We start from the raw sequence: 22,539 nt of genomic DNA, 5'->3' as shown, positions 1-22,539 counted from the left end.
GACGCTTGAGTCTCCTTGAATATTTACTTGGGGTGCCTCGGGCATCCCCAAGCTTGAGGTCTTTCCTCTCTTCCTTCTTCTCACTTCGAGACCTTCTCGATCATCGAACACTTCATCCACACAAAACTTCAATAGAAAACTCGGTAAGATCCGTTAGTATAATAAAGAAAATCACTACTCTAAGTACTGTTGCAAACCAATTCATATTTTTTTTGCATTGTGTCTACTGTAATATAACTTTTCATGGCTTAATCCACTGATATAAATCAATAGTTTCATCAAAACAAGCAAACTATGCATCAAAAACAGAATCTGTCTAAAACAGATCAGTCTGTAATAATCTGAACATTCACCATACTTATGGTACTTGCAAAATTATGCCAAAATTAGGAAAAATAAACAATTTGTATAGGAAGAGATTGCAAAAATAATCAGAACAATTTGACGTTCTAGCAAAAAATGTAAACTCGCGCACTACAGCCAAAGTTTCTGTCCCGCACCATACAAACCATCAAGCAAATGTAAACATCCTAAAGGCAAACCTTGGCACATTATTTTTATTTCTAAACTTTATAAAAGCACACAACAGAAATAAATGACTCTCTAAAACTTCCGGGTCGTATCCCTGGCAGCGCTTTCTTTAAAGCCATTAAGCTAGGCATATAGTGCTCAAGTAATGAATCCACCCGGATCCCAAGGTATATCAAAGACAATTTTAATTAACAATGATTTAGCATTTAGTAGTGAGCACAAAGTAACATATATCATGTAAAAAAAAGTCTAACTCTCTTCCTATGCATCGGCATGTCATAAAAGAACAATTCATGCACACATAGTAAAGGCCAATGCATAGTATAAACAATTTCTTGCAATTTTACCATGTTGGAAACATAGAGAGGTGGAGATATGGTTCCTCTCTCATAATAATTGCAAGTAGGAGCAGCAAACACATGCATATTATATCTATCAAAATCATCATGTGCAATGGTAAAACACAACCCATCAATATAATCCTTAATAAGGGCAAACTTCCCCGATATAGTGTAGTTGGGAGAATTCAAAAAGATAATAGGACTCTCATGTGTGGGTGCAATAGCAACAATTTCATGTTTAATATAAGGAACTATAGAAAGTTCATCTCCATAAGCATAATTCATATTGGCATCTTGGCCACAAGCATCATCAAAAAGGGATATTTCAAAAGAATCCAAGGGATCATAACAGTCATCATAGCAATCATCCTTCGGTAAGCACGAAGGGGAATTAAACAATGTATGAGTTCAAGAGTTACTCTCATTAGAAGGTGGGCACGGGTGATCAATCCGCTCTTCCTCCTTTTGTTCTTCGCTCTCTTCCTCATCTTTTTCATCCAATGAGCTCACAGTTTCATCAATTTCTTCTTCCATAGACTCCTACAAAATATTAGTCTCTTCTTGGACAGTGAAGACTTTCTTAATAAGTGCATTAATTTCGGAATTGTATTAATAATTCTCATAGCAACATTTGAGGATAGCTAAATTTTCAGATCTATAAACAACATCATCAAAATCTTCAAACTCTTTACACATAGATTCAATTTCATAAGCACCTATAAAAGCAACAAATTCTTCTATTTGTTCCACATCATAGTAATCATACATACCATTAGCATAAGAAGCTAAGGTTTTATTATCATTGAATTTGCATGAAAAGGGAGGTGTGGAGCCTTCATCCTAGAGCAACAAGTATAATCATAACTCACGCATAATTGCCAAGCATACCACTTCAATATATGAATTTGATCCCATAATAGTTTTCCTTTTGTGTCAAGCGATAATCCCTAAAGTATTCACGTTGATCCAACGTTACTCCTATTACATAATTAAATGGGGTTTTCTCAGGATTATTAAAGTAGTACATAATATCTTTCACATAACCAGCATCGAGGGTTTTAGGAGGTTCCCCATCTCCATGAGCAGAAAGTACACCTAATTTTTTGGGTATTTCGTGTTCCATATCCATAACTAAAGATAGAGAACAACTAAGAACATCAAATAAAAATTACTTAGTGATAAAGCAAACAAGCACACACAAGAATATTCACCCCACGCTATTGCTCCCCGGCAACGGCGCCAGAAAAAGTTCTTGATAACCCACAAGTATAGGGGATCGCAACATTTTTTGATAAGTAAGAGTGTCGAACCCAACGAGGAGCTAAAGGTAGAACAAATATTCCCTCAAGTTCTATCGACCACCGATACAACTCTACGCACGCTTGATGTTCGCTTTACCTAGAACAAGTATGAAACTAGAAGTACTTTGTAGGTGTTTTGTTGGATAGGTTTGCAAGATAATAAAGAGCATCTAAATAAAAAGTAGGGGCTGTTTAGATAAAGACACAACTAAGTTAGTTTTAGTAGAGAGCTTGTTATCACGAGAAAGTTATTTGTCCCTAGACAATCGATAACTAGACCGCTAATCATTATTACAATTTTATTTGAGGGAGAGGTATAAGCTAACATACTTTCTCTACTTGGATCATATGCACTTATGATTGGAACTCTAGCAAGCATCCGCAACTACTAAAGATTCATTAAGGCAAAACCCAACCATAGCATTAAAGCATCAAGTCCCCTTTATCCCATACGCAAACAACCTACTTACTCGGGTTTGTGCTTCTGTCACTCACGCCACCCACCATAAGCAAATCATGAACATATTGCAAACCCTACAGCAGGAATCCCTCACGCTTGCGCGACACGGAGAGCACCATAGGACAGCACCAATAAAAAAACATGCAACTCAAACCAATCTTGATCATCAAATAGCCATTAGGACAAAACGGATCTACTCAAACATCATAGGATAGCCATACATCATAGGGAAATAATATATTGTGTTGAGCACCATGTTTAAGTAGAGATTACAGCGGGTAAGAGAGAGGTTACACCGCTGCATAGAGGGGGGAAGAGTTGGTGGTGAAGGCGGTGAAGTTGTTGGTGAAGATGACGGTGATGATGATGGCCCCCGTTGGCACTCCGGCGCCACCGGAAGCAAGGGGGAGAGGCCCGCCCTTCTTCTTCTTCCTTGACCTCCTCCCTAGATGGGAGAAGGGTTTCCCCTCTGGTCCTTGGCCTCCATGGCGTGGGAGGGGCGAGAGCCCCTCCGAGATTGGATCTGTCTCTCTGTCTCTCTCTGTTTCTGCGTTCTCAGATTCTACCCTTTCACCGTTTCTTATATTCCTAGAGATCCGTAACTCCGATTGGGCTGAAATTTGAAGACGATCTCTATCCGGATATTAGCTTTCTTGCGGCGAAAGAAGGGCATCAACCGCCTTACGGGGTGGCCACGAGGGTCAGGGGCGCGCCCCCGTACCTCGTGGGCCCATCGAGCATCGTCTCGCGTGGATTTTTGTTCCCAAAAATCATATATATTCCAAAAAAATCTCCGTCAGTTTTTATTCCGTTTGGACTCCGTTTGATATGGATATTCCGTGAAACAAAAAAAACATGCAACAAACAGGAACTGGCACTAGGCACTGGATCAATATGTTAGTCCCAAAAATAGTATGAAAAGTTGCCAAAAGTATATGAAAGTTGTAGAATATTGGCATGGAACAATCAAAAATTATAGATACGTTGGAGACGTATCACTCCCTTCTTAGGGACACAATGGACAGGGCTTACCCACTGGCTATCAGCAACGGGATAAATTATACCTACCTCAAGGAGCTTTAGTATCTCCTTTCTTACCACTTCTTTCATTTTAGGATTCAGACGGCGTTGATGATCACGAATTGGTTTAGCATATTTTTCCAAATTAATTTTATGTTGACATAGAGTGGGACTAATGCCCTTAAGATCATCAAGAGTATACCCAATAGCAGCACGGTGCTTCTTCAGAGTTTTCAATAGTCTCTCTTCCTCATGCTCTCAAAGGTTAACACTAATAATAACAGGGTATATCTTTTTCTCATCAAGATAAGCATATTTAAGAGTATCAGGTAACGGTGTAAGCTCAAACACGGGATCACCCTTGGGTGGAGGAGGATCCCCTAGGATTTCAACAGGTAAATTGTTTTTCAGAATAGGTTCTTATTTAAAGAATACTTCATCTAATTCCCTTCTTTCATTCATAAACATGTCATTTTCATGGTCTAGCAAATATTGTTCTAAAGGATCACTAGGAGGTACGGCAATAGAAGCAAGACCAATAATTTCATCCTTACTAGGCAATTCTTCTTCACGGTGTTGTCTACTAAATTTAGAAAAATTAAATTCATGAGTCATATCATCTAAACCGATAGCAACATCTCTTTTGCAATCTATGGTAGCATTAACAGTATTTAAGAAGGGTCTACCAAATATAATGGGACAAAATCTATCTTGTGGAGAACCAAGAACAAGAAAATCAGCAGGATATTTAGTTTTCCCACACAAGACTTCAACATCTCTAACAATTCCCATTGGTGAAATAGTGTCTCTATTGGCAAGTTTAATTGTGACATCAATATCTTCCATCTCAGCAGGTGCAATATCATGCATAACTTCTTTGTATAAGGAATAAGGTATTGCACTAGCACTAGCACCCATATCACATAAGCCATGATAAAAATGATCGCCTATTTTAACAGAAATAACAGGCATGCCTACCACAGGTCTAGGTTTATCTTTATCACGAGGTTTAGCAATTCTAACAGTTTCATCACAAAAATAAATAACATGCCCATCAATATTATCAGACAAGAGATCTTTAACGATAGCAATATTAGGTTCAACTTTAACTTGTTCAGGAGGTGTATATGTTTTAATATTGCTTTTACGAACCACAGTTGAAGCTTTAGCATGATCCTTTATCCTAACAGGGAAAGGTGGTTTCTCAACATAAGAAGTAGGAACAATAGGATCATTATAAGTGATAGTCTTTTCTTCAACTTTAATAGGTGCAGCTACTTTTACTTCTATGGGAGGATGATATTTAAACCACTTCTCCTTGGGGAGATCAACATAAGCAGCAAAAGATTCACAGAAAGAAGCTACTATCTCAGAGTCAAGTCCATATTTAGTGCTAAATTTACGAAAAATATCGGTATCCATAAAAGATTTAACACAATCAAAACTAGGTGTCATACCTGACTCCTTACCATTGTCGAGGTCCCAATCTTCAGAGTTGCGTTTAATTCTTTCCAATAAATCCCATTTGAATTCAATAGTCTTCATCATAAAAGAGCCAGCACAAGAAGTATCAAGCATGGTGCGATTGTTACCAGAAAGCCGAGCATAAAAAATTTGAATAATCATTTCTCTTGAGAGATCATGATTGGGGCATGAATATAACATTCATTTAAGCCTCCCCCAAGCTTGAGCGATGCTTTCTCCTTTGCGAGGCCAAAAATTATATATATAATTGCGATCACGATGAACAAGATGCATAGGATAAAACTTCTGATGAAATTCCAATTTCAATCGTTTGTAATTCCAAGACCTCATATCATCACATAGCCTATACCATGTCGATGCATCTCCCCTCAAAGATAAAGGGAAGACCTTCTTCTTAACAACATCTCTGGGTACACCTGCAAGCTTAAATAATCCACAAACTTCATCCACATATATTAGATGTTCATCAGGATGTTTTGTTCCATCTCCTAAAAAAGGATTAGCTAGCAATTTTTCTATCAAACCCGAAGTAACTTCAAAGAAAGCATTTTCATTTTCATTTTCATTTTCAGTAGGTTGAGGAGCAACTCTTTGATCTGCTGGTCGGGGTGAAGATACCCCGAACAAGCCCCTCAGAGGATTACTTTCCATGGTAACAAGTGACAGTAAATTTCAGAACACTATATAAATTTTTCCTTACCAAATTCCACCTACCAAAGGCGCTTCACTCCCTGGCAACGGTGCCAGAAAAGAGTCTTGATGACCCACAAGTATAGGGGATCTATCATAGTCCTTTCGATAAGTAAGAGTGTTGAACCCAATGAGCAGCAGAAGGAAATGATAAGCGGTTTCCAGCAAGGTATTCTCCAGCAAGGAAATGATAAGTGGTAATAGATAGTTTTGTGATAAGATAATTTGTAGCGAGCAACAAGTAACAAAAGTAAATAAGGTGCAGCAAGGTGGCCCAATCCTTTTTGTATCAAAGGAAAAGCCTGGACAAACTCTTATATAATGTAAAGTGCTCCCGAGGACACATGGGAATATAGTCAAGCTAGTTTTCATCATGTTCATATGATTCGCGTTCGGTACTTTGATAATTTGGTATGTGGGTGGACGGGTGCATGGGTGCTGCCCTTACTTGGACAAGCATCCCACTTATGATTAACCTCTATTGCAAGCATCTGCAACTACAACAAAATTATTAAGGTAAACCTAACCATAGCATGAAACATATGGATCCAAATCACCCCCTTACGAAGCAACGCATAAACTAGGGTTTAAGCTTCTGCCACTCTAGAAACCCATCATCTACTTATTACTTCCCAATGCCTTCCTCTAGGCCCACATAATGGTGAAGTGTCATGTAGTCAACGTTCACATAACACCACTAGAGGAGAGACAACATACATCTCATCAAAATATCGAACGAATACCAAATTCACATGACTACTAATAGCAAGACTTCTCCCATGTCCTCAGGAACAAAAGTAACTACTCACAAAGCATAAACATGTTCATAATCAGAGGGGTATTAATATGCATATAGGATCTGAACATATGATCTTCCACCAATTAAACCAACTAGCATCAACTACAAGGAGTAATTAACACTACTAGCAACCTACTAGCACCAATCCCGGACTTGGAGACAAGAATTGGATACAAGAGATGAACTAGGGTTTTGAGATGAGATCGTGCTGATGAAGATGTTGATGGAGATTGCCCTCTCCCGATGAGAGGAGCATTGGTGAAGACGATGGCGATGATTTCCCCCTCCGGGTGGGAAGTTTCCCTGGCAGAATAGCTCCCCAAAGCCCTAGATTGGTTCTGCCAAGGTTCCGCCTCATGGCGGCGGAGTTTCATCCGAGAAGATGGCTTATGATTATTTTCCCATCGAAAGACTTCATATAGCAGAAGATGGCCACCGGAGGGCCACCAAGGGGCCCACGAGGTAGGGGGCGCGCCAGGGGGGTAGGGCGTGTCCCCACCCTCGTGGGCAGGGTGTGGCCCCCCTGGTGAAGTTCTTGCTCTCAGTATTTTTTTATATATTTGGAAAACATCTTCCATGAAGTTTCAGGACTTTTGGAGCTGTGCAGAATAGGTCTCTAACATTTGCTCCTTTTCCAGCCCAGAATCCCAGCCGCCGGCATTCTCCCTCTTTGTGGAAACCTTGTAAAATAAGAGAAAATAGGCATAAGTATTGTGACATAATGTGTAATAACAGCCCATAATGAAATAAATATTGATATAAAAGCATGATGCAAAATGGACATATCAAAGAGTTACTCTCGTTAGAAGGTGGGCACGGGTGGCTAATCCGCTCTTCCTCCTCTTGTTCTTCGCTCTCCTCCCCATCATTTTCATCCAATGAGCTCATAGTTTCATCAGTTCCTTCTTCCATAGACTCCTCCAAAATATTAGTCTCTTCTTCGATAGCAGAGACTTTCTTAATAAATACATCAATATTAGAATTGTATTTATAATTCTCATAGAAATATTTAAGTATAGCAAAAATTTTAGATCTATAAACTAAAACATCAAAATCTTTGTACTTTTCCAACAAAGATTCAATTTCATAAGCACCCTTAAAAGCAACAAATTCTTCTATTCGTTCCACATCATAGTAATCATATCTACCATTAGCATAGGAATCTATGGTTCATTATCATTAAATTTGCATGAAAAGGGAAGGTGTGGAGCCTTTATCCTAGAGCAACAAGTATAATCATATCTCAAGCATAGATCCCGAGCATACCAATGCATCATATGAATTTGATCCCATAACAATTCCCTTTTTGTGTCAAGCGATAATCCCTAAAGTATTCACGTTGATCCAACGTGTCTCCCATTATCAAGTTGAATGGGGTTTTCTCGGAATTATCAAAGTAGTGTTTAATATTTTTCACATAACGGGCATCGAGGGTTTTAGGAGGTTCTCCATCTCCATGTGTAGAAAGTACAACTAATTTTTTTGGTGTTTCATGTTCCATATCCAGAACTAAAGATAAAGAACAACTTAGAATAGGAAATAAAAACTACTTAGTGATAAAGCAAATAAACGCACACGAGAATATTCACCCCATGCTATTGCTCCCCAGCAACGGTGCCAGAAAAAGGTCTTGATAACCCACAAGTATAGGGGATCATTTATAGCCTTTTTCGATAAATAAGAGTGTCAAACCCAACGAGGAGCTAAAGGTAGAACAAATATTCCCTCAAGTTATATCGACCACCGATACAACTCTACGCACACTTAACGTCTACTTTACCTAGAATAAGAATAAAACTAGAAGTACTTTGCGAAAATAAAACTATGAATAAATTGCAAGGTAATAAAAGTAGATAGCTTTTGTCAACAAGAAAGTGATTTGTCCCTAAGTGATCGATAACTAGACCGGTGATCATTATTGCAACTTTATATGAGGGAGAGGCATGAGCTAACATACTTTCTCCGCTTGGATCATATGCACTTATGATTGGAACTCTACCAAACATCCGCAACTACCAAAGATCATTAAGGTAAAACCCAACCATAGCATTAAGTATCAAGTCCTGTTTACTCCCATACGCAATAGCCCACTTACTCGGGTCTGTGTATTCTGTCACTCATGCCACCCACTATAAGAGAATTATGAACGTATAGAAACACCCTATTGTAACACCCCGGATGTAACTTTCCCAATTTGTACTCCAACTCTTGCCATTTCCGGCGTTAAGTTATTTTATTTTCTTGGGTTCGGGTGTTTGTCTCCGTGTGTTGTTGTCGCTGTCATGCATCTCATATCATGTCATCATGTGCATTGCATTTGCATACGTGTTCGTCTCATGCATTCGAGCATTTTCCCCGTTGTCCATTTTGCATTCCGGCGCTTCGTTCTCCTCGGGTGGTCATTTCTAGCTTTCTTCGTGTGTGGGGATCAAAAATTTCTGGATTGGACCGATACTTGCCAAGCGACCTCGGTTTACTACCGGTAGACCGCCTGTCAAGTTTCGTATCATTTGGACTTCGTTTGATACTCCAACGGTTAACCGAGGGACCGAAAAGGCCTCCTGTATGTTGCAGCCCAACACCCCTCCAATTTGGCCCAAAACCCACCTAACCTTCTCCATCATCTAGAGCGTTCAATCACGATCGTGTGGCCGAAAACCGCACCTCATTTGGACTCTCCTAGCTCCCTCTACGCCTATAAATAGGTCCCCCTCGAAAAATCCCGGATCCCCTCCTCCTCTAACCCTAAAAAAATCGTCCCTCCGCCGTCGGACGTGTCCGCACCCGCCGTACACGCCTGCGCCGCCGCGCCCAACCACCCAGGAGCCGCCACGTGGCCTCCCGCCGCCGTCCACCGCGCCGGCCCGCTCGGGCCCGAGGCTGGCCCCCGCGGCCCGGTCGTCGCGCGCCGCCACCCGTCTCCTCCCGCCGCTTGCTCGCGCCCGAGGCGCTGCCCGGCCGGACCACGCCGCCATCGCCGGACACCGCCACCGTTCGCCGCCACCTCGCCAGTCGCCTCGCCATCACCGCCATCTCCGTCGCCCGGCCGCGCCCCCGCATCGCCTCGGCCTCGCCTCCCCGCTCCGGCCAGATCCGGTCGAGGAGCGACCGGATCCGGCGATCTCATCTACTCCGGCCACCGTCCTCGTCATCTCCGGCGAGCAGCGAAGCTGCCTCGGTTCGCGTGCCGGGTCAAACCCTAGATCCGGAGGTCGAAATTCTACCAAGTCCCCGTGCTTTTCAGTTTCAAGTGCTCCTGTTCATCGTGCCGTAACTTTGCATCCGTAACTCCGTTTTTGGCATATAGCATATCACAATGCTCATCTCAAAGAGTACATCATTTCATTCCATTGCATCATTTTTATTTGAGTTCATCTTGATGCCCGAAATGCTGTTAGAAGAGGGCTACTTGAGATAATTGTCAGATCTGCTACTCCATTTAGCTTTTTGTCATTTTTGCCATGATTATTGTGTGCATGATATGCCCATGAGTTCTACATATGTTTTCTTAAGGGTTTTGTCATCTTTCCAGAGGTGCAACCCATGTATTTTTGTGATGTGTGTGGTGACTAGCACAAGCTTGCAAAGTGGTGCACTTGGTAATTCTGATTTCAGGGACTTAGCAATTCCACTAAGTTCTTGATCTGTTTATCTCATGATGCCATATGTTCATGTTGTTTCCTAGTGATCCGTGCCTCTTGAGGATGATCAGTAAGGATATTTTGTTAATCTTGTAGTGCTCTATCCATCCATGTCTTTGTTTGCAATTATGGAGCACCCTAGCTTGAGTCAATCGAGCTCTACTTTTGCTACTTTGTGAATCTGGGCAGATTGACAACTTGTTTGCAATTTTGCCGATGATGTTGTAGTTGATCCGTGCATGCTATGCTATTGTTCTTGCCATGTCTAGCTTGCATTTTGTGTGTTCTTGATGGGTGTATGCTTAGATTATCATGACTTGCCCTGTGGTGAGTGCATCGAGCTCGTAAACATGCCTACTTGAGATATGTTTCAGCATGTTCCAGTTTTCACTAAGTCTGTGATCTAATTGTGTTTTTACCATGTTCGCATGCTTGCAATTGTATTTTATGATCCCTTTTGGCCCAAGGTCACTAAGGGATTTTTGTTAAGATCTTTGAGTATCTCCATGCCATGCTTTACTTTGCCATGTTCAGGTCCTGTAGCATGTAGTTTTGTTGTTCCGAAGAGTGCTACCTGATCTGAAATTGCAGACAAGTGTTAATTTCACTAAGTCTGACATCTGTTTGCCATATGCATTTTTGCCATGCTTGTTTGAACCTGTTAATGGATGAATTGGCCATAGATCAGTGCTAGACTTTTGTTAAGCATCATGAATGCATCCCTGCCATGTATTTTGTTGTCATGTTTGGGTGCTGTAGAATGTTCATCTCATTGCATTTAGATGGCTACTTGTTGTAATCGCATACCGGTGTCATATTTGAATCGCTTGCCATTTCCAAACCGTAACTCCGTTTCCGGCGTTCTTTATATCGTTTTCAAGCGATTTCATCTCATCTTTCCAGTGGCACACTTGGATTCCCAAGTTGAGGCCAGGGTCATGCATTCCTTGTCACATCTTGCATATGCATCCCGCATAGCATATCATCTTTGCATCATCTTGTTTGATCCTTGCACGTGGTTGATTGTGTCCTTATTGCTTGTTTGTCTTGTTTTGGTAGAGACAGGAGACGAGTTCTCTAGCGAGGAGCCCGTTGAGTTTGCTTTCAAGGATCCAGTCAACTCTGACAACTGTGCAGGCAAGATGATCATACCCTCAAAATCACTACTATCTTTGCTTTGCTAGTTTGCTCGCTCTTTTGCTATGCCAATGCTACGATGCCTACCACTTGCTTTCAAGCCGCCCAAATTGCCATGTCAAACCTCTAACCCACCATGTCCTAGCAAACCGTTGATTGGCTATGTTACCGCTTTGCTCAGCCCCTCTTATAGCGTTGCTAGTTGCAGGTGAAGATTGAAGGCCGTTCCTTGTTGGAACATTTATTTACTTGTTGGGATATCACTATATTATCTTGTTATCTTAATGCATCTATACACTTGGTAAAGGGTGGAAGGCTTGGCCTCTCGCCTAGTGTTTTGTTCCACTCTTGCCGCCCTAGTTTCCGTCATATCGGTGTTATGTTCCCGGATTTTGCGTTCCTTACACGGTTGGGTTATAATGGGAACCCCTTGATAGTTCACCTTGATTAAAGCTTTTCCAGCAATGCCCAACCTTGGTTTTACCATTTGCCACCTAGCCTCTTTTTCCCTTGGGTTTCCGGAGCCCGAGGGTCATCTTATTTTAGCCCCCCCGGGCCAGTGCTCCTTTGAGTGTTGGTCCCACCGAGCGATGTCCGGGGCTACTAGGGGCAACTCTGGGCTGGCCTACCCGACATCTGGCTCATCTGAGTGTGCCCTGAGAATGAGATATGTGCAGCTCCTATCGGGATTTGTCGGCACATTCGGGCGGTGTTGCTGGTCTTGTTTTAACCTGTCGAAGTGTCTTGAAGAACCGAGATACCGAGTCTGATCGGAACGTCTTGGGAGGAGGTCTATTCCTTCGTTGACCGTGAGAGCTTGTCATGGGCTAAGTTTGGACTCCCCTGTAGGGATTTGAACTTTCGAAAGCCATGCCCGCGGTTATGGGCAGATGGGAATTTGTTAATGTCCGGTTGTAGATAACTTTAACCTTAACTTAATTAAAATGAATCAACTGAGTGTGTTACCGTGATGGCCTCTTCTCGGCGGAGTCCGGGAAGTGGACACGGTGTTGGAGTAATGCTTGCGCAGGTTGTTCTCTAGTTTCTCGCTCGCGCTTTGCCTCCTCTTCTCGCTCTCTTTTGCGAATAAGTTAGCCACCATATTTTGCTAATCGCTTGCTGCAGCTCCACATATTTACCTTGCCTTAACTATAAGCTTAAATAGTCTTGATCGCGAGGGTACGAGATTGTTGAGTCCCTGTGGCTCACAGATTACTATTACACCAGATGCAGGGCCTGATGATTTCGCTCCAGGAGACGCGCTTGAGCTCAAGTGGGAGTTCGACGAGGACTCTCAACGTTACTATGTTTCTTTTCCTGATGATCAGTAGTGGTGCCCAGTTGGGGGTGATCGGGACCGTGTCGCATGTTGGGTTATCTTTTATTTTGGCGCCGTAGTCGGGCCATGAGTGTTTGGTTGATGTAATGTTATTTATGTACTTGATTGACGTGGAGAGTGTAAGCCAACTATGTTATCTCCCCTTTTATTATCATATTACATGGGATGTTGTGAAGATTGCCTAACTTGCGACATATGCCTTCAATGCGATTATGCCTCTAAGTCGTGCCTCGACACGTGGGAGATATAGTCGCATCGAGGGTGTTGCAAGTTGGTAATCAGAGCCTTCCCTGACCTTAGGAGCCCCATTGCTTGATCGTTTTTAGCGGCCGAGTTGTGTCTAGAAAAATGTTTTGAGTCAGTTAGGAATTATATATCGGAGAGGTTAGGAATTCTTTTTACTTCCCAGTCTCCTCATCGCTCTGGTAAGGCATCCTGACGTAGAGTTTTGACTCTTCTCAAATTTCACAAAAAAAAAATTTAGGATCACGCGGGTATCTTGGAATCGTTCCGATGGTTTTATGATGAGAACATTGTCTTGGTGCCTCCTGTCAGGGGTTTAGTGGAAGTGTCCTGGGGAGTTGAGCTCTGAGGTGTTGTCGTCATAATTTTATCGTTGCAGTTCTGGAATACCTGAGTTTAGTACGCCGACATCGAAAATCTCTTTTATGCAGTTCGTTGGTGAGATAACCTCGACGCCACCCAGTACTGGGGCGGGAGTTCGGGAGTATCGCCATAACTTGTATAACGGATGCTTTTCGAAGGTTGAGGTAGATGGTTTCCGAAGTTTTTCTTGGTTATGTGTTGAAGGATGGATACAGCTGGATGTAGGATTTGCTAGTTTGGGTGAGATATTATGCTTCCCCTGTATCCCCAACACCTGATTGCATAACCGGAAAGGTTCGGGAGTCTCATAGGTGGGAATTCTAGTAGCTCTAGTTCTTCTTCCACGGATATTGGTTTGAGATTGGGATTTCTTACCGATTATTCGTTCTTGATCCGTACCTTGTTGATTTATTTCTCTACCTAAATTCTACGTGGCTTCTCTATTTATGGATATGTGACCATTTCAAGAGGAATGCATTCGTTCATTTTGTTCGGATGTGAAGACTATATGTTGCAATTTTCATTCCGTTGGATTCAGCTTCAATATTTGTCTATCAATGTGCTAATGGATGTCAACCTCTTCAGGATGGCTCCTCCAACGCGCACGACTCTGAATTCTGATCCGCCACCACCTCCCCCTCCTCCGGAGGCATGGCAAGCTGTGATGGCCGCAACCAATGCAAACACACAGTTGATCATGCAAATTCTTCAAGAGCGCAATCAAGGCAACCAAGGGAACCAAGGCAACAATCAGAATCACTTTGCTACACTCAACCAGTTCCTTGCTAACGGGCCAAAGACTTTTAGCAATTGTGTTGAGGCAACCGATGCTGACGATTGGCTTGTGGATCTGCGCAAGCATTTCGAGTGCAGTAACGTCAGGCCTGAGGACTTCGTCAAGTTCGCTTCCTTCCAACTCAAAGATCAAGCTGCAGAATGGTTCCAGCAGTACGAGGATTCCAGAGGTGGACGTGTGGTCACTTGGGATGAATTCCGTCAAGATTTTAGAGCTCACCATATCCCTCAGAACGTGGTTGAAAGCAAGCGTGAGGAATTTCGCAACCTAAAGCAAGGCTCTTTGTCTGTCTGTGACTACAACAAGTTGTTCCAGAAGCTCGCCCGCTTTGCCAAGCAGGACGTCCCTGATGAGAAGAGCATGATATACCAGTTCAGGGGTGGTCTCAGAGAAGAAATTCAGCTAGCTCTTGTTCTCTTTGAGCCCTTGAGGTACGATGAGTTCTACAACATGGCATTGAAGCAAGAGGCCGCTCAACTGAGGTGTGATGCTTCCAAGAAGCGAGTCAGGGATGCTACTCCTTCTTCCTCTACTCAAGTGGCCAAGCAGCAGAAGTATTGGCTTCCTCCTCCTCCGTTCCGTCAGCCGTATCAGCAGAAGAGCAAAGGTGGCAGTGGTTCTTCCCACCCACCCAACCCTAGCTTTCAGAACAAGACTTCATCTCAAGCTCCAAGATCGAGTGCTCCGTATCACCGTCCGCTTTCAGAGGTCACGTGCAACAAGTGCCAACAGAAGGGTCACTATGCCAACACGTGTTTCAACCAGAGGCGTCTTCCTCCTCCTCCTCCTGTCAGATCGGCAAGTACAACTGTGGTCAAGCATAACCCCAAGTCCGCCAAGGTCAACTTGATGAATGCAGCTCAGGCAAAGGACTCACCAGATGTGATTATGGGTAACCTTCCTGTTAATGATATTCCTGCAAAAGTTCTTTTTGACACGGGTGCATCGCATTGTTTTATCTCAAGGCCATTTGTTTCTAAGCATGAGTTGCCTTTGCAAGATTTTCCTAGACAGTTATCTGTTGTTTCTCTGGGTACATGAATGCAAGCGCTATTGCCCCAGATGTTACTATCACGTTGGGCGATTACAAGTTTCTCTCTTCTCTGGTGGTTCTTGGTAACTCGGATATTGATCTTATTCTCGGAATGGATTGGCTTTCTAAGCACAAGGCTCAGCTTGATTGTGCAGCCAGGCAGATTCAATTGACTCATTCATCTGAGGATGTAATTGTCTTTGCCACTCGTGATGATACCATCCGTCTGTTTTCTCTCAATGAGAAGGGTGAACTCGATGCTATCTCGCAAATTCCAGTCGTTTGCGAATATCAAGACGTCTTTCCAGAAGAGCTTCCAGGAATGCCTCCGCACCGGCCAGTTGAATTCGTTATTGATCTTGAGCCTGATATGGAACCTGTGTGCAAACGTCCTTACAAGCTCGGACCTGAAGAGTTCAAGGAGCTGAAGAAGCAACTCGATATTCAAGAGAAAATGGGTCTCATCCGGCCTAGTTCTTCTTCATGGGGTTGTGGTGTTCTTTTTGTGAAGAAGAAGGATGGAACGGACCGACTTTGTGTTTATTACCGTCCATTGAACAAGAAGACCATCAAGAACAAATACCCACTTCCCAACATCAACGAGCTGTTCGAACAACTCAAAGGTGCCCAAGTATTCTCCATGCTTGATCTCCGTATGGGTTATCATCAGATTCGAATCCGTGAGCAAGATATTCCCAAGAAGGCCTTCAGGACAAGCTATGGTTCATATGAATACACTGTCATGTCTTTTGGCCTCGTCAACGCTCCTCCGACATTCTCTCGCATGATGAACTTCATCTTCAACGCCTACACCAATGACTTCGTTTTGGTCTATCTCGACGACATTCTGGTTTTCTCGAAGAACAAGGAACATCATGCCAAGCACTTGCGTTTGGTACTCGATAAGCTCAGGGAACATCAGTTCTACGCCAAGTTCTCCAAGTGTGAATTTTGGCTCGATGAGGTTCTTTATCTTGGTCATATCATCTCTGCCAAGGGCATTGCCGTGAATCCTGAGAAGGTGTCTGCAATTGTGAATTGGGAACCTCCTCAGAATGTGAAGCAACTCCGTAGCTTCCTCGGTCTCGCAAGCTATTGCCGAAGATTCGTTGAAAACTTTTCTAAGATCGCGAAGCCTCTCTCTAATCTTCTCCAGAAGCACGTCAAGTACGTTTGGTCTCCGGAGTGTGACATTGCTTTCAACACTTTGAAAGAGAAATTGATCACTGCTCCAGTTCTGACTCCGCCTGATGAATCCAAGCCGTACGAGGTCTTTTGTGATGCCTCTCTCCAAGGTCTTGGCGCAGTATTGATGCAAGAGAAGAAAGTTGTTGCTTATACCTCTCGCCAGTTGAAGCCTAATGAGAAGAACTACCCCACTCATGATCTCGAATTGGCGGTAGTTGTGCATGCTCTTTTGACTTGGAGACATCTCTTATTGGGAAGAAAAGTGGACATTTTCACTGATCACAAGAGTCTCAAGTACATCTTCACTCAGCCTAATCTCAACCTCAGGCAAACTCGATGGGTAAAAATGATTCAAGAGTATAATCTGAGTATCGAGTATACTCCAGGCAAGGCCAATGTGATTGCTGACGCATTGAGAAGGAAAGCTTACTGCAACAGTCTGATTCTCAAGCCTTATCAACCCGAGCTTTGTGAAGCTTTCTGCAAACTTAATCTGCAAGTTGTTCCTCAAGGTTTCCTCTCCAACCTTCAAGTCTCTCCTACCTTGGAAAACCAGATTCGCCAAGCCCAGCTTCTTGATGCTATGGTGAAAAAGGTGAAGATTGGGATTGCCAAGAGTCAACCCAAGTACAAGTGCTACCGCCTTGATGACAAGGACACTCTCTTCTTCGAGGATCGTATTGTTGTACCCAAAGGTGACCTTCGTAAAGTGATAATGAACGAGGCTCACAATTCTCTCCTCTCCATCCACCATGGGAGCACGAAGATGTATCAGGACCTCAAGGAAGCTTATTGGTGGACTCGAATGAAGCGCGAGATTGCTCAATTTGTGAATGAATGTGATGTCTGCAGAAGAGTGAAGGCAGAACACCAAAGACCAGCTGGTCTCCTCCAACCTCTTGCCATTACAGAATGGAAGTTTGACCACATTGAAATGGACTTCGTGACTGGGTTTCCAAAGTCCAAGCGTGGCAATGATGCTATATTCGTTGTCATTGACAAACTCACTAAAGTGGCTCACTTTCTGCCTATCAAAGAGTCAATCACTGCAGCTCAATTGGCGGAACTCTATACCTCTCGGATTGTCTCTCTGCACGGTATTCCACAAGTGATCTCTTCAGACCGTGGCAGCATTTTTACCTCCAAGTTTTGGGATTCTTTTCAGAAGGCCATGGGCACCAACATCTGCTTCAGCACAGCTTTCCATCCTCAAACTAGCGGTCAAGTTGAGCGTGTCAACCAGATTCTTGAAGATATGCTCGGGGCTTGTGTGATCTCCTTCGGCATGAAGTGGGAGGATTGTCTTCCTTATGTTGAATTCTCCTACAACAACAGTTTTCAAGCAAGTTCGGGCAAGGCCCCATTTGAAATTCTGTATGGCAGGAAGTGCCGTACCCCTCTCAACTGGTCTGAAACCGGTGAACGTCAGCTTTTGGGTAATGACTTAATCACAGAGGCAGAGGGAATGTGCAAAGTCATTCGTGATAACCTCAAAGCAGCCCAATCCTGCCAGAAGAGCTACTATGATAGTAAGCACCGTGATTTGGCTTTTGAGATCGGAGATCATGTTTACCTCCGAGTCTCTCCTATGAAAGGTACTCGTCGCTTCGGTATCAAAGGGAAGCTTGCCCCCAGATACGTGGGACCTTTCAAGATTATCTGCAAGAGAGGCGACCTCGCCTATCAACTCAAGCTTCCTTCAAACTTTGCAAATGTTCATGACGTGTTCCATGTCTCTCAGCTCCGAAAGTGCTTCAAGACTCCTGACCGCACCATCAACTTCGAGGACATTGAGCTCCAAGAAGATCTCTCCTATCTTGAGCACCCAGTTGATATTCTTGAAGAGACTGAACGCAAGACTCGCAACAAGTCAATCAAATTTCTCAAAGTCAAGTGGTCACACCATTCCGACCGTGAAGCTACCTGGGAACGCGAGGATCACCTCCGTTCTGAGTACCCGGCGTTCTTTCAGTCCTAGATCTCGGGACGAGATCCTTTCGTAGTGGTGGAGTGTTGTAACACCCCGGATGTAACTTTCTCAATTTGTACTCCAACTCTTGCCGTTTCCGGTGTTAAGTTATTTTATTTTCTCGGGTTTGGGTCTTTGTCTCCGTGTGTTGTTGTTGCTGTCATGCATCTCATATCATGTCATCATGTGCATTGCATTTGCATACGTGTTCGTCTCATGCATTCGAGCATTTTCCCCGTTGTCCGTTTTGCATTCCGGCGCTTCGTTCTCCTCCGGTGGTCATTTCTAGCTTTCTTCGTGTGTGGGGATCAAACATTTCCGGATTGGACCAAGACTTGCCAAACAACCTAGGTTTACTACCGGTAGACCGCCTGTCAAGTTTCGTATCATTTGGACTTCGTTTGATACTCCAACGGTTAACCGAGGGACCGAAAAGGCCTCGTGTGTGTTGCATCCCAACACCCCTCCAATTTGGCCCAAAACCCACCTAACCTTCTCCATCATCTAGAGCGTTCGATCACGATCGCGTGGCCAAAAACCGCACCTCATTTGGACTCTCCTAGCTCCCTCTACGCCTATAAATAGGTCCCCCTCGAAAAATCCCGGATCCCCTCCTCCTCTAACCCTAAAAAAATCGTCCCTCCGCCGTCGGACGTGTCCGCACCCGCCGTACACGCCCGCGCTGCCGCGCCCAACCACCCAGGAGCCGCCACGTGGCCTCCCGCCGCCGTGCACCGCGCCGGCCCGCTCGGGCCCGAGGCTGGCCCCCGCGGCCCGGTCGCCGCGCGCCGCCACCCGTCTCCTCCCGCCGCCTGCTCGCGCCCGAGGCGCTGCCCGGCCGGACCACGCCGCCATCGCCGGACACCGCCACCGTGCGCCGCCACCTCGCCGGTCGCCTCGCCATCACCGCCATCTCCGTCGCCTGGCCGCGCCCCCGCATCGCCTCGGCCTCGCCTCCCCGCTCCGGCCAGATCCGGTCGAGGAGCGACCGGATCCGGCGATCTCCTCTACTCCGGCCGCCATCCTCATCATCTCCGGCGGGCAGCGCCTCCGCCTCGGTTCGCGTGCCGGGTCAAACCCTAGATCTGGAGGTCGAAATTCTACTAAGTCCCCGTGCTTTTCAGTTTCAAGTGCTCCTGTTCATCGTACCGTAACTTTGCATCCGTAACTCCGTTTTTGACATATAGCATATCACAATGTTCATCTCAGAGAGTACAGCATTTCATCCCATTGCATCATTTTCATTTGAGTTCATCTTGATTCCCGAAATGCTGTTAGAAGAGGGCTACTTGAGATAATTGTCAGATCTGCTACTCCATTTAGCTTTTTGTCAGTTTTGCCATGATTATTGTGTGCATGATATGCCCATGAGTTCTACATATGTTTTGTTAAGGGTTTTGTCATCTTTCCATAGGTGCAACCCATGTATTTTTGTGATGTGTGTGGTGACTAGCACGAGCTTGCAAAGTGGTGCACTTGGTAATTCTGATTTCAGGGACTTAGCAATTCCACTAAGTCCTTGATCTGTTTATCTCAGGATGCCATATGTTCATGTTGTTTCCTAGTGATCCGTGCCTCTTTTGAGGATGATCAGTCAGGATGTTTTGTTAATCTTGTAGTGCTCTATCCATCCATGTCTTTGTTTGTAATTATGGAGCACCCAAGCTTGAGTCAATCGAACTCTACTTTTGCTACTTTGTGAATCTGGGCAGATTGTCAACTTGTTTGCAATTTTGCCGATGATGTTGTAGTTGATCCGTGCATGCTATGATATTGTTCTTGCCATGTCTAGCTTGCATTTTGTGTGTTCTTGATGGGTGTATGCTTAGCTTATCATGACTTGCCCTGTGGTGAGTGCATCGAGCTCGTAAACATGCCTACTTGAGATATGTTTCAGCATGTTCCAGTTTTCACTAAGTCTGTGATCTGATTGTGTTTTTGCCATGTTCGCATGCTTGCAATTGTATTTTCTGATACCTTTTGGCTCAAGGTCACTAAGGGATTTTTGTTAAGCTCTTTGAGTAGCTCCATGCCATGATTTACTTTGCCATGTTCAGGTCCTGTAGCATGTAGTTTTGTTGTTCCGAAGAGTGCTACCTGATCTGAAATTCCAGACAAGTGTTAATTTCACTAAGTCTGAGATCTGTTTGCCATATGCATTTTTGCCATGCTTGTTTGAACCTGTTAATGGATGAATTGGCCATAGCTCAGTGCTAGACTTTTGTTACGAATCATGAATGCATCCCTGCCATGTATTTTGTTGTCATGTTTGGGTGCTGTAGCATGTTCATCTCATTGCATTTAGATGGCTACTTGTTGTAATCGCAGACCGGTGTCATATTTGAATCGCTTGCCATTTCCAAACCGTAACTCCGTTTCCGGCGTTCTTTATATCGTTTTCAAGCGATTTCATCTCATCTTTCCAGTGGAACACTTGGATTCCCAAGTTGAGGCCAGGGTCATGCATTCCTTGTCACATCTTTCATATGCATCCCGCATCGCATCCCGCATAACATATCATCTTTGCATCATCTTGTTTGATCCTTGCACGTGGTTGATTGTGTCCTTGTTGCTTGTTTGTCTTGTTTGGGTAGAGACGGGAGACGAGTTTGCTAACGAGGAGCCCGTGGAGTTTGCTTTCGAGGATCCAGTCAACTCTGACAACTGTGCAGGCAAGATGATCATACCCTCGAAATCACTACTATCTTTGCTTTGTTAGTTTGCTCGCTCTTTTGCTATGCCAATGCTACGATGCCTACCACTTGCTTTCAAGCCTCCCAAATTGCCATGTCAAACCTCTAACCCACCATGTCCTAGCGAACCATTGATTGGCTTTGTTACCGCTTTGCTCAGCCCCTCTTATAGCGTTGCTAGTTGCAGGTGAAGATTGAAGGCCGTTCCTTGTTGGAACATTTATTTACTTGTTGGGATATCACTATATTATCTTGTTATCTTAATGCATCTATACACTTGGTAAAGGGTGGAAGGCTTGGCCTCTCGCCTAGTGTTTTGTTCCACTCTTGCCGCCCTAGTTTCCGTCATATCGGTGTTATGTTCCCGGATTTTGCGTTCCTTACGCGGTTGGGTTATAATGGGAACCCCTTGATAGTTCGCCTTGATTAAAGCTTTTCCAGCAATGCCCAACCTTGGTTTTACCATTTGCCACCTAGCCTCTTTTTCCCTTGGGTTTCCGGAGCCCGAGGGTCATCTTATTTTAGCTCCCCCGGGCCAGTGCTCCTCTGAGTGTTGGTCCCACCGAGCGATGTCTGGGGCTACCAGGGGCAACTCTGGGCTGGCCTACCCGACGTCTGGCTCATCTGAGTGTGCCCTGAGAACGAGATATGTGCAGCTCCTATCGGGATTTGTCGGCACATTCGGGCGGTGTTGCTGGTCTTGTTTTAACCTGTCGAAGTGTCTTGAAGAACCGAGATACCGAGTCTGATCGGAACGTCTTGGTAGGAGGTCTATTCCTTCGTTGACCATGAGAGCTTGTCATGGGCTAAGTTGGGACTCCCCTGTAGGGATTTGAACTTTCGAAAGCCGTGCCCGCGGTTATGGGCAGATGGGAATTTGTTAATGTCCGGTTGTAGATAACTTTAACCTTAACTTAACTAAAATGAATCAACTGAGTGTGTTACCGTGATGGCCTCTTCTCGGCGGAGTCCGGGAAGTGGACACGGTGTTGGAGTAATGCTTGCGCAGGTTGTTCTCTAGTTTCTCGCTCGCGCTTTGCCTCCTCTTCTCGCTCTCTTTTGCGAATAAGTTAGCCACCATATTTTGCTAGTCACTTGCTGCAGCTCCACATATTTACCTTGCCTTACCTATAAGCTTAAATAGTCTTGATCGCGAGGGTGCGAGATTGCTGAGTCCCTGTGGCTCACAGATTACTATTACACCAGATGCAGGGCCTGATGATTCCGCTCCAGGAGACGCGCTTGAGCTCAAGTGGGAGTTCGACGAGGACTCTCAACGTTACTATGTTTCTTTTCCTGATGATTAGTAGTGTTGCCCAGTTGGAGGTGATCGGGACCGTGTCGCATGTTGGGTTATCTTTTATTTTGGCGCTGTAGTCGGGCCATGAGTGTTTGGTTGATGTAATGTTATTTATGTACTTGATTGACGTGGTGAGTGTAAGCCAACTATGTTATCTCCCCTTTTATTATCATATTACATGGGATGTTGTGAAGATTGCCTAACTTGCGA

Source organism: Triticum urartu, chromosome 3 (assembly GCF_003073215.2).
Source record: "Triticum urartu cultivar G1812 chromosome 3, Tu2.1, whole genome shotgun sequence".
NCBI lineage: Eukaryota > Viridiplantae > Streptophyta > Magnoliopsida > Poales > Poaceae > Triticum > Triticum urartu.
Note: the sequence above shows the minus strand (reverse complement) of the source record.